An 18,207-nucleotide genomic window follows, 5' to 3' on the forward strand; every position below is an offset into this window, starting at 1 on the left:
ATTTTATAGTATGTCTGCACTTTATGTGCTCATTTCATCATTCATGTATTTTATATTCTACTAAAACTGAATCTAACCATAAACAAGGTGGCCTGTTGGGATATATATATATAATATATCTGCATTATTTTACTATAACCAATACTAATGCTAGGGCTGCAACTGACAGTTATGTAGGCACATTGTTATTGTTTCTTATCGCTGTGTGATTAAAAGAATAAACACAAATAGCAGGATAGGCAATGCAAAACTTTATTTCGTACCTTCATACACACATAACACAACATTAGAATGAGCTTTTATCAACGCCTACATGATGATAACCTGTCAACATGACAGGAAAATAAACAGGTAGTTTTGTTCGTTTTGTAGCTGATATTTCGACACTAGGGCCCTTTCTCATGTCATCAAATGTCCCTCCTCGACTCCTCGACTCCTCGGTCCTCCGGTAGTGACCCGGAAATGAATTTTAGCGCGCCATGTTGAAGGACATCTCATTTCTCGAAATGCACATCGAGGACCGAGCATCGAGCGTCGAGGAGGCTCTCTGGAGGAGCTATAACCGAGGATACACTGATGGGTCCTCCACGGTCCTCCACGGCTCCTTCGTGGATGCATTTCCGGCAACAGTGATGTTTCAAAGAGTCGAGACGCACGGCCGGACTTATCTCAGCCAATGACAGCTCTGCATGCATCCCCTGGATATTATTTTATTAACTGCTTTCATCGCGACGCGATGTTTACAGTGAGAACAGCTGTGAGGTCCGTGCAGAAAGCAGAGCAGTGTGTATAATATATATCACTCAGTATAACAGGCCTACTCTCTTTATTTGCTTTAGTTTAGTAGATATCTACAAACAAAGTCGATATTTTTCTAAAACCATTTAGTGCTTCACATAATAAAATACACAACGGCTGTCGCCTGATGATATGCTTTAGGAGCTGTAGGTGCGTGTGTGTGGTGTAGGTGTGTGTGGTGCAGTGTGTGCGTAGATGCAGCGGACAGACAGGTCTCAGTTGGTTTGGTGTCCTCTGCTTACTTGTAATACTTGTAAATAAAACTTTTGGCCCGTCATTTATTTCCCTCATTGTAGCGACCAGAGAGGGGGGGGGGGGATATATCCAGTCTCTGATAGTGTTACGTTATTATGAGAGTGCTCTGTTTGATTCTGAAATTGTATATATTTATATAAATATATACATATATGTGTGTGTGTGTGTGTGTGTGTGTGTGTGTGTGTGTGTGTGTATGTCCGCATCTGTAGCCTGTTATTGTCTCATTATACCGCACTGTGAATGAATTAAAAGTAAATATATAAGTCGTCATGAACACATCTGTCCATCAGACAGAGGGCTGCTGTGCCTCCTGTCATCATTAATGGACGTCTCTTTAAAATGACCGCTCAGAGGAGAGGAGTTCTCATTTCTCTAACCGCCTGCTGCTTCCCCTCCTCTCTCCTCGGTTCCCCTCCTCGGCTCCTCCGCTCGCATCTCCTGTGGGCGGGACTAAGTCTCGAGGATTGGAGTCGAGGAGGGGAGTCGAGGAGGAACATTTGAAGACATGAGAACGGGCCTAAGACAGTGGACGAGAGTGAAAATGGAACGCACACGCTATTTGTTGTTTGTTTATATCAGTCTGTTCTTCTTCTCTGTGTTCCGGTTGTTGCCTATTTTGAATGACGAATACACACTACCGCCGCCTGCTGGTAAGGAGAGTTATTGCCACTCACGCATGCACAGTTCGTACGTGCTCGGCTGAAGTCTTTGTGGTGTGTTCCAGTGCGACACATGGCCAAGACGCAGGAGAACTCGCCGATGCAGCAGTCGATGTCGGTGTCGGCGAGTTCTCTGGTGACTGCCTGGTGTGTCAGGGCCTTAAAACGCAGTAAAATCTGTCCATTTCTCCTCATCATCGTAATATTCCGCTCAGTCATTTGCAGGCGTTGTGTTTACTTCTTTGCAATTACATGTGACGTCTTTATTATTGTTGGTTTGAACGTGCCGGACAGTTCGGGCCGGGACCCCTTCACACTGGAAACTGGTATTGACCACATTTAAAAAGTAATAAGAACTACTAAACAAAGAAATCGGATCTCAACAACTAAATAGGAATTTATCACAAAGGCTTTGGGTGTGAATGTGGCCTGAAAGAATTATTCTCTTGAAATAATTTTAAATCTCTTATAAGGCACAGCTGAGTGAACAGTGTTACGCTTGTTGAATGTGTAGAAGTCCAATAATGAGTCTTTGAGCTTTAATATAATGGACGACAACATTTCTGTGTAACGTCTCTGTGTGTGTTTCCTGTTTCCTGCAGATGTCCAACAGGTGTTGGGGGGGTAAAGAAGAGGTTCCCCCTGAGTAGAATGAGTCGGACCCAGAGGCCCCCCCTCACATTAAAGAAGAACAGGAGGAACTCTGGAGCAGTCAGGAGGCAGAGCAGCGTGAAGGGCTGGAGGAGGCTGATCTCACCTTCACTCCTGACCCTGTGCAAAGTGAAGACTTTAATTCTGGGGGAAATTCCTATTAGCAGTTTACACAAGTGGCCGTACACGTGCATATTTCTACGGATGTATCGAGTCATTTTGGGTTTTTCCCTTCTTAGTCGGACCTGAACAGGTATGAAGCCGGTCAGTGCTTGGTCATCAGGCCGACTCCACAAAATAAACCCCCCTCTGATGACGTAGTGAATGTGGGCCCGACTTTTAACGCCCATTTCGTGCATTTTATGTAAACCAGCTGCAACGGCCCATCGATCCACCCTGTTGAGCAGTGGTGGAAGCTGGCGCATTTGAACTCATGTCATATATAATATTGCTATAGCGTTTCATTTGTCAAATTCCGCCCTGCAAGGGTAGAATAATATTGCGCACTAAATAAGATAGATGTAATCATTTATAAAACTTGCATCATGTTTTCATCTAATGTTATAATTTGGTTTAATCCATATTTGTTGGCGTTTACACCCTGTGATATCTCAAGAGGAGGTGTGTGTGCGAGAAATTAAAGACAGCAGGCAGCAATTTCCAACATAATCTGGTGTATTTCAGTCTTCTCAAAGATTCAATGGTTTATTGTGATAACATATACACAACTATAGTGTTATTATGTATAATGTATAAAAACTTAGATCACAGGTTCCTCAACAGTGCAATTACAATACATAACAAATACATTAAGAAATAAACATAAAAAACAAGAATACAAATAAATTATCATAATTCTCACATCCATGACAAAATTATATCATAACTTATATACAAAACAGAAGGATTAAAGTAACTAAAACACTTCTTCTCTGTCTGAACTTCCACCATCGTCTCTGCACACTGTCTCCCTTCATTCTTTAAGCTCACTCACAAGAGCAATCAGCACAACACTGCAGCAGCTCCCTAATACCCTGCTGATCATGGGAGTTGTAGTCCCTGCTGCAGTGCTGCATCCACCCGGAGGGGAGGGAATGTATCTGCCCTCTATGATGCACCTTCTCTTGCACACAAGAAAAACAGCACAAAAATAAATGAGTTGAATAAGAAGCCTATCCAATACTTCTGGATAGAGCCCCGGGCAGTGTGCTTTAGCTGTTCAAGTTTAAGATGGGACATAACTTCCTCTACCCAGCTCTTGTGAGATAGTGGTGCTGCCTTTTTCCAACTAAGGAGTATCAGAAGCCCCATAATTTCACGCCAAATAATGCAGTCAATGGATTGGCATCAATATCCGTATTACACATATAGAAGAAGAAGAATACATACTTTGTTAATCCCTTACAGGAAATGTATTTCCCCACTCTGTTGTGTTTACACACATTACACACACAAGGGAGGATAAACATGCTCACACAGAGGATAAACATGCTCACACAGAGGATAAACATGCTCACACAGAGGATAAACATGCTCACACAGAGGATAAACATGCACACACAGAGGATAAACATGCACACACAGAGGATAAACATGCACACACAGAGGATAAACATGCACACACAGAGGATAAACATGCACACACAGAGGATAAACATGCTCACACAGAGGATAAACATGCACACACACAACCACATGCAGATAGGAGAGGTGGCAGAGCAGAGAGGCTGCCAGGTACCTTGTGCCAAGGGAGCAGTTTCGAGGTTAGGTGTATTTTTTTGGTCAGATCGGGACGTGAACCGGCGACCCTTCAGTTCCAAGACCATATCCCTACAGACTGAGCCACTGCCGCCCTAAAAAAATAAATATACATAAGGTTTTAAATATACCACTCAAACAGGGTACATTTTGGACAGAGCCAAAACATTTGACTGAGGCTGGCTGGGTCCCGACTGCGCCTGATGCAGGTTGGGTCTAAACCTGGGTAACATTTGGCCAGCTTACTTGAAGATAGACGTAACCTATGCAAAACCTTAAATTGTAGCAGCCCATGTCTAATGCACATTGAAGATTAGTGTACTAATGTAATTGCCGCCTGCCAAATAGTATCTGATATTGTAATTCCCAGCTCTTCCTCCCATTGTCTTGTTAAGTGATTAAGCGACGGGGAGGCCACCCTCTGGATATTGTCATATAATACAGACACCAGACCCATACATGGTGGCATGCACAACTTCACAATTCTCCTTTTTTACGATCATTTCTATATCAAATTACCATTTGTTGTGTATAGTGGTATAGCAAAGTCATGCACAACTTGTATTAAACATGTTGTTGTTATTTAGCAAGCTGCAGTAGAAGTGGAAGGCAACAGGGTCCTTTTGACTTGTGATTGTGCAGTAGTTTTTATAAACACTGATTTGTGATTTTATTATACTCTCTGTCTCTGAAATGTAAGGTTTGTCTTTGTCTCTTTTCCAAGTGTACATTTTACAGAGTATTTCTGGTTTTAAATAGAAGATGATGTTGAAGACTAGTATGGGAAATACTTTTGTAAATTACGGTCTGCAATAACATCTAAGACTTCAAAGTGTCTGCTGTCAATTAATAACATACTTAATTCATCCTTCAGAGTGCGGAGATTAATGGAGTACCAATGCAGGATTTACAACTCCCCTTGTCCTCAGATGATGGCCTGCCTTCAGCACATGTACAGTCCATACATGAGGATACAGTGCAAACAGCACGGGTAAGATGCATCACTGCAAGAAACCCTGAACACATCCTTTAAACTACCGGTCTTGTAAGATTTCACAACTGTGGCCTGTAAAACATTTGTATACTGTCCTGAGAGCTCTGGAGGAGCTCGGTCAGGTATAAAAAAGTAACTTTGATGATGTCATACTGAAGTTGTCAGTGTTACCTCGGCTTTGTATTGGAAACAACAAATAGAAGGTCTGTGTTATAAACTGGAGGTGTGGTGGAGTTTGAAAGAAGGTCTTATAAAAAATTGCTTTTGAGTTGCATTATGGGAAAAACATAGAATCCAATATTATATGGACCTTGATTCATACTCAACATTTAAATAATTAGGACATTTTGGCCTCTGCTTCATTCATTGACCAATCTTTTTGTGTGTGTGTTTGTATGTTTCATTCTTCTACTACAGGATTTGCTTTTAAATTCGAGCAACCAACTATCGCCATCAACCTCAGCTGACGGCTCAGGAAATCCAGAGAGCATGCGACGTGCATCAATTCACAGGACAAAGGTTGTTGAAGATCTTTTGGCTGTATTTATGGACAGTAGCATAATTAATTTGACTCTAAAGATGGACTTTGTAAATGAAAAAGCTATTGATGATAATGGAGTGTCCAGGGAGGTTTACACTGCATTCTGGGAGCAATTTCTTGAAACTTGTGAAGGGGAAGCAGAGCGAGTTCCAAGGCTGAGGCCAGATTTCTGTGAGGCTGAATGGCAAGCAGTTGGAAGGATCTGGGTGAAAGGATTACTGGACCATGGTGTCATGCCAGTGAGGCTATCAAAGGCTTTCATTTTAGCCTGCATTCATGTTGACTCCGTTGATGTAGACATCCTGATGACATTGTTTCTCAACTACCTCTCTCCTGTTGAGAGATCAGCTGTGGAGAAGTCTCTCCAGGGCTCAATGGAGGAGAGTGATGAAGAGGACTTGCTCAACCTTTTCACAAGGATGGGTTCCCATTTCCTACCTGCAAAGAACAACATGGAGCCTGCCATTGAAACAATGGCTCATAAAGCCATTCTCCAAGAGCCAAAGTATATCGTCGATTGCTTCTTGACACCCATGTCACTTGTACAGCTGAAACTGCCTGACAAGGACAGTGTGTTGTCTCTGTATGAGAAGAAGAAAGCCACAGGCAGAAGAGTGTCCCAACTGTTTGAAACAACCAACGTGGTGCTTTCTCAGAGAGAACAGACAACTTTCAACCATCTCCAACGATATGTGAAAAATGCTGACCAAGCCAAAGCTAAAGAAAATCCTGCGTTTCTGCACTGGTTCTTCTGTCATATGTGTTGACAGAATTGGGGTGTGCTTTAATGCTGAAACTGGGCTCACCAGAAGCCCTGTTGCTCATACCTGTGGAGCTATCCTTGAAGTACCGTGTACCTACAGTTCTTTCCCTGAATTTCGCATGGAATTTGACAATATCCTGTCCAGCAACTACTTTGAAATGGATATCCTTTGAACTTGAGAGCAGTCGTTATCAGGCCTAATAGTAACAGTTTGGAATATTATTTTGATTTGATATTTTTGTTGTTTGTTTTGTCATTGAAACAACTGATGCACTGAACCGTGTAATGAGCAGTCTGCAATTATATTTTCTGTTTTAACAAGGATATTACCTTTTTTTTAAGATGCTTTGAAAATGACTGCAGTTTTCATTTTTGTCAGTTTGATCCTAACCCAGTTTAGAGGCTGAGATTAATATTGTGTGTTTTTTTGCAACTAAGAAAGCTAAACGGTGTTGTCCGTCACTGGTCGAATTGTTAATTGTTGATGTTATGGTGTTAAAGAGTCAGTCCTTTTTGATAACTCTCGGAAAAACACTGTTTGATATGTAATGTGGAAGATAGTTATGTTAGATCCTGTTTACAAAAAGCTGATGTTGCAAGTGTGAAATGTGGCCTGAAAAGACTAGCCTCTAATTAAAAGCCCTAATATGCACAATTGGCCATCAGAATGTTTACATAATATTACCAACATATCACTTTCATTTACTGCCGTCTTAACATGGCACCGAATTATAACTCAATGCTATTTTTTTAGAAACAGAAAGTGTGTGCATGTAGATGTGCATATGAAGTGACTTATACATAATGTGCAATGTTTTATTTGTTTATTTGTTTAATTGGTCTTAATAAATTGACAAACCAAATTGATTAGGCACATTTTAAATGTAATCAGGGTTGCAGGCCAGGATTTCACACTATAACAATGCAAAAATTAAAGTTTAAATCTTCCGGACAAAATTAGAAAAGTGCCGGTCAAAGGTCTTCTTTGTTATTTATTGAGCTTTAAAACAAATGAATAACGACTCTATAGGCCTATAATAATATAATAAAACACGGAGGACGGAGATCTTTTTTTCTCCCCCTCTTCTGACTTGATCAGAGCACGCTCCCCTCTCCTGCAGGGGGGCGTGGTCAGCTGCAGCTCACAGAATCAGCCCCCTGCAAAAACAGGGCTGGAGAACAGCAAATAGAGCGAAATGAGGCATGGCTAAAATGCATGATCTGTTTGGTATTTTGAAAACAGAAACGTATAAATATACCTTATATAGGTATGGCCCTACAATATATCATTTAAATATAGCATGATAGGTCCACTTTAAATAACCACAGACATCAGAATTATATATATATTAATAATATAAGATATAATATGTTACTTTTGTGACTGGGTAAGTACACAACACGGGAGTCGGGACGTCACGTGCCTCAAAGGTTGAGAAAGGTTGAGCTCCGCTCACGTTGAGCTCCCGCCCACTTTGAGATGTTGAGGCATTGCGCACTGCATTGAGGGGTACTTCCAGAAAAGAGCCAAAGACAGCTTAATGTCACCTAAGAACAGAGATGGAGTACTCGAGTGCCGATTTTCGGGACTCATGACTTGACTCGGACTCGCGCACTGATTGACGCGACTCAGACTTGGACTCGTGAATTCTCGCGCACGATGACTTGGACTCAGACTCGTGAATTCTCGCGTACGCTGACTTGGACTCTGACTCGTGAATTTTTCCCCCCACGATGACTCGGACTCGACTTGTACATTGACGCTCCGACTTGGACTCGGACTCGAGCAAGTTTTCTCTGGAGTCTGATGTCTTCTATCCTGGCGTGTGCACCTGTGAGGCGAGTTCACGTACTGGGCCCCGCTATTCCAGTCTAAAGATGTCTAGAGACACACCCCGCATCGTGTTGTATGCTTTCACACATTCTGCTTCCACATTGGAAAAGAGCAGCACAAAATGCTCGTTATGTGGAAACAATATTGAAGAGAAGGCCCAGTAACACATCACTCTAAGGATGGAGTTCAGACATATAGGCTGTCTTGAACACTATCATCAGAGTAACGTGATCTAATCAATAAATAAAGATTCAGCCGATAACACGAAAGCACATGGCTACTTAACATGCAGAATGACGTCATTTTGCATGCTAAGTAGCTATGTGCTTTCTGGGGCTTAAAGGTAGGGTAGGTAAGTTTGAGAAACCGGCTCGAGATACACTTTTTGTTATATTCCATGGAATGCTCTTAACATCCCGATAGCAATGAATATCTTAAGTGCTTTGACAAAAAATCCATAAAAAAATATCATCTGTGGAAGCCGTAGTACTGTAAAAAGCACGACCAATCATTTTAGCCGGCCCGGCTAAAATAACTGGATGGCCTACCTGCCTGTCAGCCTTCCATCTGTGCACAAACTTATCTCGTGCCCTCATTGGTCATGTGTGCGTTCCTGTGTGTTGGAGGAGGGGCTCTATAAGGAAGTGGCAGATTTTCTCCGGTTGTGTATTTTCAAATTCTAGCGATCTCGAGCCGGTTTCTCAAACTTACCTACCCTACCTTTAATCTTTATCGGTAAACCGATTTAACCGGTAAAAGTTCCTTCAAAATAAGAGTCCCAATCTTATTACTATCAAAATAAAAGTGCAAAACGAAAACTTTGCCATAGGAAAATATAGGCATACAAATATTATCACTTCTCTAAAAGGTAACTCATTTTAAATATAGTTAGACATATTAAAGGTCATTTACAATAATAATAATATTAATATTAGTAATAAGCTTTATATTTGTATAGCACCTACTGTATTACAAGAATTGTAGCCAAACTGGCTTCACAGCAGTTCAATAGACACATTAATATAACATGACAGGATGAAAGCAATGTAGAGGAGCAGCTACATTACAACACATATATCCATGAAGATTAATACATGAAGACTTGTGACTCGGACTTGACTTGGACTCTTCTTAGGTGACTCGGACTTGGACTCGGACTCGAACACAGGTAATGATGACTCGGACGCGACTCGGACACTCCTTAGGTGACTCGGACTCGAACACAGGTAATGATGACTCGGACTCGGACTCGACTCGGACACTCCTTGGGTGACTCGGACTTGGACTCGGACTCGAACACAGGTAATGATGACTCGGACTCGGACTCGACTCGGACACTCTTTGGGTGACTCGGACTTGGACTCGGACTCGAACACAGGTAATGATGACTCGGACTCGGACTCGACTCGGACACTCCTTGGGTGACTCGGACTTGGACTCAGACTCGACTACAACTCTCCCTTGGTGACTCGGACTTGGACTCGGACTCGAAGAGTGGTGACTCGAGAGTGACTTGGACTCGTGAATTGGTGACTTGACTACAACACTGCCTAAGAAGCAGAGATGGAGTACTCGAGTCCTGGACTCGGACTCGAGTGCCGATTTTCGGGACTCGTGACTCGACTCGGACTCGCTCACTGATTGACGCGACTCGGACTTGGACTCGTAAATTCTCGCGCACGATGACTTGGACTCGGACTCGGACTCTAACACAGGTAATGATGACTTGGACTCGGACTCGACTCGGACACTCCTTGGGTGACTCGGACTTGGTCTCGGACTCGAACACAGGTAATGATGACTCGGACTCGGACTCGAGCAAGTTTTCTCTGGAGTCTGATGTCCTCTGTCCTGGCGTGTGCACCTGCGAGGCGAGTTCACATACTGGGCGCGCCCCCGCTGCTATACCAGTCTAAAGATGTCCAGAGACACACCCCGCATCGTGCTGTATGCTTTCAAAGATTTCGTTTCCATATCGGGAAAGAGCAGCGCAAAATGCACATTATGTGGACAGAAGATTGAAGAAAAGACTGGGACAACGTCGAATTTCAATCGACACCTTTCACGGCGGCACCCAGAAAAGTAAGTAGAAATGCTATTGTTAGCTTGCTAACCCACGTTAACGTTAGCCACTAAAGTGACTCCACGAAGGTTTAAGATCATCGGGTTAGGTGGAGGTAGGGAAGGATATCACATCCTAGGGACCAAGTGCAGTTTTATTGTCTAGATAGATACTGTTAAAAAGCTATACATGTCCTTGGTGATACTGCAGATGATGAGTAGCCTAGCCCTAGCATACTGTGAAAATGAAAATTAGAGACTGAAAATGATCTCCGTCACGGAGGCTCCATAACACATTACTCTAAGGATGGAGTTCATACATATAGGTAGGCTGTATTGAACACTATCATCAGAGTAATGTGATCAAATAAATAAATAAAGATTCAGCCGATAACACGAAAGCACATGGCTACTTAACATGCAGAATGTCGTCATTGTGCATGCTAAGTATCCATGTGCTTTCTGGGACTTAATCTTTATTGATATCATTTAAACGTTCACTTGTTGGTTGTTGGACATTGTGATAGAATATTTATTATATTCGCTTTGTGTTCGACGTTCATAAGTGAAGTGATGTTTTGCCGACTGTGTTGAAATAAATTAACAAAATATTAGTTAATTCCAACACATTTAGAATCATATCCCTTTTTAGCATTAGTGTGTGAATAGGTGGTTTGCTTTGTTTGTGCTTGAACATTCTATTTGTGAAGGCTCAGGATTATGGTTTTGTATTTCACTGTTATATAGCACACTGATAACAATGTTACTTTTTACATTGTTTCTCAATCCTTGAACTCAAACCATATTTGGATGGTCCAAAAATGTATTTAAATTATTATCATAAACATGCCACAACTAGTTTGCAATGGTTGAAACTAATGATTAGTAGTTGGGGTAGCCCTATTTTTAACCATACAATTTATTTAGCAATAAGAAAGATTTTTTGAAATTATTTGGCATCAACAAGCTAAAGTGTGTATTCTTTCTTCCCCTAGGCACCAACAATACCGTGCATCACTTTCCTCCGATGTGACATCGGCTGCTGGGTCTAGTGGTCAGAGTATAACATCATTTCTCAGTGAAGGACAGCGAAGGATCTATGACCTCAGTCATCCTCGTCAAAAATCCATAAGTGATGCTGTTGTGAAAGACCTTATCATTAAATGCTGTTTGCCTCTCTCCATTGTCGACAACGAGGACTTCAGGCACTTCCTCCATGTCTTAGACCCTCAATACAGGCCAATAGCAAGATCAACCATCTCCTCTGTGACCATTCCAGGAATGGTCACAGTCCTTAAAGAAAAAATAAAGAACCAACTAGCAGCAGCATCAAGTGTTGCTGTCACCGCAGACATTTGGAGCGATCGAAAGATGCGGTCGTTCCTTGGAGTGACAGCACACACAGTGTCTGAAAAAAAAGACGAACTCAGCCTCCAGCCATATCTGCTAACGTGTGAAAGAGTGCATGGAAAACACACAGGAGAGAAGATAGCCAATATGTTTGAAAGCTGTGCAGAAGAATATCTTATTAAGGACAAGATCAACTTTATTATAACTGACAATGCATCCAACATGCGAAAAGCATTCCAGGCCAGCTTTCCACCAGAGGAGGCGTGTGAGGAAGAGACTAATGATCCAGGCACATTAGAGGAGGAGGAGGAGGAGGAGGAGGAGGAAGGGGAAATATGGCAAGACCTGACGACAGAGGATCAACAGGCAGTTACTGCTGCTCTGGATCAGAACTGCAAGATGGAGAGACTGTCATGCTTCACGCATACATTGCAGTTGGTGATAAAAGATGGTCTGAAAGAAGCCAGTGGGCTGTCAGGTACACTAGCCAAGCTATCCCGTACAGCCAGCCTCCTCCATAGTAGCACCTCATTTAAAGACCGCTTTGAGTCCTGCTTTGGGGATGCCACAATTCCATCAGCAAATGCCACACGATGGAATTCAACTTTAAAGCAGGTAAAGGCGTATGTTAAATTTGACATGCAAAATCTCTTCTATGTGTTGAACTCAGAGGCACACAAAGCCCTCATCTTATCCCAGCGAGATTATGCTCAGCTGAAAGAACTCATCGAAGTTCTTGACCCATTCCTGGAGGCAACCGACCTGACTCAGGGAGAGAAAACTGTCACAGTCAGTGTGGTTGTGCCCTGTGTCCTTTCTCTGCACTGCCATCTGCAGGAAATAAGAGGAAGAGTCAGATACTGTGGGCCCCTGGTGAGAGCTCTGGCGAGCTCCTTGAAAACAAGGTTCACAGAAATCTTCCACGCAGTGAAGATGCCAGGATGCGAGCCAGCTGAAGGAAGAGGTCCCACCAAATTTCCTTTCACGACTGCCTACTTCATAGCATCTGTGTTGGACCCATCGTTTGGTTTCCAGTGGCTAAAACATGATGTGCAGCTGGACAGTGATGACAAAGATCAGCTAATGACTCAGATCATTGGTGAGACATGTTCACTTGATATATATGTATGCAGGCTCTAACTTAAACTAGTTATTATTAATTATAGTTATATGTGTACATGGATGTCTCGAAGTGGTTTATCTGTTTGTAGATATTGGGGTGTGTGTAGCCAAAATAAGAATACTCAATCCTTATCGAAAGAATTACCCAAATATAAGGCAATTTTTACACATTAGCCTCTTCAAGTAAAACCAATTAACATCATCATCTATAATATGGTATCACAAACAAAAGAATAAGATCAGTAGCAGATTTATTCACAAAAGTATACCCTCTCATTTCAGATTGTATCAAGGCAGAGAGTGAGAAGCAAATGATCTCAACAGCAGACACAGCAGCAGGACCAGAACCAGAACCAGTTGATGTTCCAGTGTCTCCTCCTGAAGCTCCTCAGAAGAAGCTGAGAATGTTCTCCCACTACAGCAAGACTCCCTCCTCCACCAACAGTCGGTCTGTCCAGGCTCAGCTGGCTGCATACCTCGACTTGATTGACAACCAGGCCTCAGACCCATGCTTCAAGTTTTGGCAACAAAATAAATCCCAGTTCCCTGACCTCTATCGGGTTGCCACACAGGTATTCTCCATCCCTGCTTCCAGTGCACCCATTGAAAGGGTATTCAGTCATGGAGGCATTTTTATGAGGCCTCACCGTGCAAGGTTGAGTTGTACCATGTTGTCAAATCTGATGCTTTTAAAATGCAACATGCATGTTTAAGTGTGTGTGCCTGAGTGGGTGCTCACCTGCTCCTGACGTTAGCAGCTAAAAACATATTGTTATGCCAGACTAAAGTTCCCTGTCAGCTCTCCTAACAGGATTGGATTTTGTTGTATGTTTGTTACGTGGTAAAAAACAGGATGGTTGTATTTAAATTTGGGGAAATATTTTGTTCGGATTGATTGGAGTTTTGAGGTTGTGCTCAGTTAATCTGCCACACAGTACTGTCTGTTTAGGGCCAGATGGCACTGCATTTTGCTGTGTGAATTAGTTTGTGTATTCCAATTAGTGTTATTTTTCTGGTGATTTATAATTGTGTTGATTAATATAATGTCAGGCTGGTCCTGAGGCTGAACAGGGTCCAGAAATTGACTCAAGCTCAGCTCTTAGCATTGCAGGGCTTTCTGGTGATATAAGAGTGGGTCACTGTTTTTAAGATGAGGCCAACATTTATTTTCTCTTTTTATCTTATTTTAAGATGTAATACTCTATGGGAATTGGCCTCATTCGGCTCTGCTGGTGTTGTTTGTGCTTTTTCCGTACACCTGTAAGATGCTTTTTAAGCATTCTAAATGCATAATTTCAACTGAGTGTCTGTCCAATAGGGCCAAATTATGGTAGGAGAGGGGACTCCATCACTTCACTAACATAGAGAGGAATTGGTTCTATGACTTTGTAATTCGAGCCAGATTCAAATTGGAAATGTAATGAAAATGTTACTTGTATTGCGTAGAAAGCCCTGCGTGCTTTCTCTCATGTTCTATTGTTCTTAATAATGTATTTTCAGTTTCTGTGGGTTTTCAAACCATTAAATAAGTTAAAGAAAATTGTGACAGTGTGTCATTGTGTTTAATGTATACCATTTTCATTTGTAAAGCAGCTCTTTGAAGATGCCAGAACGGAGCACTGGAGGCAATATTGGAACTGGACTCAACCTTGATGATGATGATAATAATAATAATAATTAATATTAATATTAGTAATAAGCTTTATATTTGTATAGCACCTATTACAAGAATTGTAGCCAAACTGGCTTCACAGCAGTTCAATAGACAGATTAGTATAACATGACAGGATAAAAGCAATGTAGAGGAGCAGCTACATTTCAACACATATATCCATGAAGATTAATACATGAAGACTTGTGACTCGGACTTGACTTGGACTCTTCTTAGGTGACTCGGACTTGGACTCGGACTCGAACACAGGTAATGATGACTCGGACTCGGACTCGACTCGGACACTCCTTGGGTGACTCGGACTTGGACTCGGACTCGAACACAGGTAATGATGACTCGGACTCGGACTCGACTCGGACACTCCTTGGGTGACTCGGACTTGGACTCGGACTCGACTACGACTCTCCCTTGGTGACTCGGACTTGGACTCGGACTCGAAGAGTGGTGACTCGAGAGTGACTTGGACTCGTGAATTGGTGACTTGACTACAACACTGCTAAGAAGCATGTATACAAAAGTATTAAAGATAAAAAAATTGTAATAAAAAAAAGTTACACAATTTACAAAATACACATCCTGTAACAGTTCTGAGGATTTAGCAGCCAGGTATATATTGCACAGTTATTAACGGCATATATATATATATATATATTGCACATAGTTGGTTGGTATTTAACAACAGGGGGTGTTATAGTCTGTGTTATTGTGTGTGTGGGGGGGGGGGGGGGGTCTACTAGGGGCCGTGCTGGTTATATACAGTAGTCTGACCGCTGCTCTCTCTCTCTGTGAGACAGCGGGGGTGCAGCAGCCTCTCACTGAAGGAGCTGCACAGTGAGGACAGGGTCGTGCCATCACATAAAAGGGAGGAGTGATGTTGACGAGGCAGTATTTGAGCCATCTTACAGTTCATAACACCTTAACAGGACTGGTGTCTACAGAATCTAAAATATTCAACAGCTTAGACTGTACTTACATATTCTGGATTCTTAGTCAACTTAAAGATTACATTTCAAATTAATTATATGAACTATGCACACACATGACCTACGTTCATCAAGCAAATGCAGTTAGCATTACTACTTTGTGAAAGAAACTACAGGCATAAGAGCTATATACTCCCAGAAACGAACAAGCAGCACGGTGACGGTGAGTTCCAATGTCACGGTGTATATGTTTGTAAAAGGAAATATGGACATTTAATTATGTAGAAAATGCAGTTGGGACAAGGGGGGAGGCGCACTGCAAGTGAGTGTCCATCCTGTAAGGGGGGGAGGCGCACTGCAGGTGAGTGTCCAACTTGTAAGGGGGGGAGGCGCACTGCAGGTGAGTGTCCATCCTGTAAGGGGGGAGGCACTGCAGGTGAGTGTCCATCCTGTAAGGGGGGAGGCACTGCAGGTGAGTGTCCATCCTGTAAGGGGGAGGCACTGCAGGTGAGTGTCCATCCTGTAAGGGGGGAGGCACTGCAGGTGAGTGTCCATCCTGTAAGGGGGGAGGCACTGCAGGTGAGTGTCCATCCTGTAAGGGGGGAGGCACTGCAGGTGAGTGTCCATCCTGTAAGGGGGGAGGCACTGCAGGTGAGTGTCCATCCTGTAAGGGGGGAGGCACTGCAGGTGAGTGTCCATCCTGTAAGGGGGAGGCACTGCAGGTGAGTGTCCATCCTGTAAGGGGGAGGCACTGCAGGTGAGTGAATATTGTACTGATTTAGAGAGATGCACTGATGGCCTCTCTTAGGTGCATATACAAGTTCACAGCCTGATATGGGTCTGTTGGTGGAGTCAGATGGGACTCGCCCATAAATATGTGGCATAGTTCGTACACATCTGGATCACATGGTATGGCCAGCCGAAAGACACATTCATTTTTGCACAGTTGAACGTGTTCGTCTTCAACAGGGGAAAGGTAGTCTCTTGTCCGGTAAAGGTCAGGCACAGCATACATCACATTTGGCCGACCGCTGGGGACGTTCAGGTTTCTCGACGGCCTGATGGTGTGCGCGTTCCAAACCTGTGCAGTGTCATCCAACTCATCCTTTTAAAAATAATTTATAAATACATTTAGTAAGAACTGTACATACGCATCAACTTAAATAGAGAACAACATTATGGCATTCACACATAACCACCAACCCCGCCCTCTGTCTGTCTCCTTCATTCTCTCCTCTGTCTCCTTCACTCTCTCCTCCGTCTCCTTCACTCTCTTTCTGTCTCTTTCTTTTTCTCTCCTCCCTCTTTCTCTCTTCCTCCCTCCATCTGAACTCACACGCACAGCACATACACACAATTAATTATCTCACCTGGATGAGTCCCATGCAACAAAATTGAAGGAGGCTTTTGTCCAGAAATCCACCATCAGAAAGCCCGTTGTCTCTGAGGTCTGCAAAGAAGCACAACCAAAACTCTGCGCACTCTCTGCGAAGAAAACCCCACCAATATTCGATTCGTTGATTGGCAGTGCTGGCTCCCTCCAAGTAGCTGTCATGGGTGCCGTCTGGGCGAGTAGGTACGAGGAAACGCTGAATGCCTCGAACATAGCCATTTTCTGTTCCAAGATCGCCCCTCACCAGTCTAGGGCAGCCCCCTAAACGCTGCACTGCTTCCATGTAATACCCCCCAATCAACTTGTTGTGTAGGCATTAAGCCAGATAATCTTTCTTGAATACCCATCGATACATCCATTTATACAAATGCCATATGGCTTCAGTTTGTCATAGGAATCCAGGTGCCAGATGAAGTTTGGCCCTTTGGAGAAGTAACGCCTTCGTCTGAGTCGTCCTGCTTGCCTTAATGCCACTCCTCTGGGATTCAGCTCCTTCAGCACCAAGTGCACATCCTCCTTCCTTACACGCAGTCCATGCTCTCTGCATTTTGCGTACATCCAGCGATACCCATGAAGCTGCCCAGAGTACTGCAACTGGTTGTGAATGAAATCCACCAGGACCGCAAGCTCAGAGTATGCATGTCGACGTGCATGTTCCCTCGCTCTGAGTATCCTCTTGAGGTGTCTTTCACTTACGAGAAACCCGTGCCTATTGCCAAGCACTGATGTTATGTCTTTATATTTTAGGCCAAGCTCAAAGTAAAAATCAATGAACCGCTCCATTGTTGTGGTTTCTGTGTCGCCGAACTGACCCGGAAGTACATTGAGCTAAATTAAAAGTTTTGCGAGATTTCGCAAAACTCTTTTTTTTCTTCTCCATGTCCCCTAGGGGGCTCCGTATTAAACATTGTAGAAAAGCTATCATGCCAAGAAAGTCCAAGAGAAAAACTGTGGAGATGGAGAGAGCCACTGATGGAGAGGCTGGAGAATCCATCAGAGCAGTGGCAAAAGACTTTTTATTAAGTAAGATCATATTCCTATTGTATTGTATATAACACTGCTTTCACTACTGCATCGCTGAAATGCGTGCTCGGGTACAGCGCATTAGTTACAAACTGTGCTGGCAGTAGCAGTACAATTACATGTGTAGCTGAATGCAAAGATGGACAATGAAGAAAAAAAAGACTGTTTGAGTAAGAATGCGCTCAAACAGTGAAACTGGACATAAGGAATAACCATCATATGTAGGGTTTCACGCCTACCAATATTTACTAGTTGACAAGTTTTTTTAAATGGCAGTCCACTAGTTGACTAGTCGTTATGTCATAATAAAGACACACAAAGATAGATGTAAAACAGTTTTTAGTATTGCAATTCATACAGTTACATTAATCGCTGTAACAACGCATTTACATTTGAGTTACATCCTG

This window comes from Trematomus bernacchii, unplaced genomic scaffold (genome assembly GCF_902827165.1).
Source record: "Trematomus bernacchii unplaced genomic scaffold, fTreBer1.1, whole genome shotgun sequence".
NCBI classification, from domain to species: Eukaryota; Metazoa; Chordata; class Actinopteri; order Perciformes; family Nototheniidae; genus Trematomus; species Trematomus bernacchii.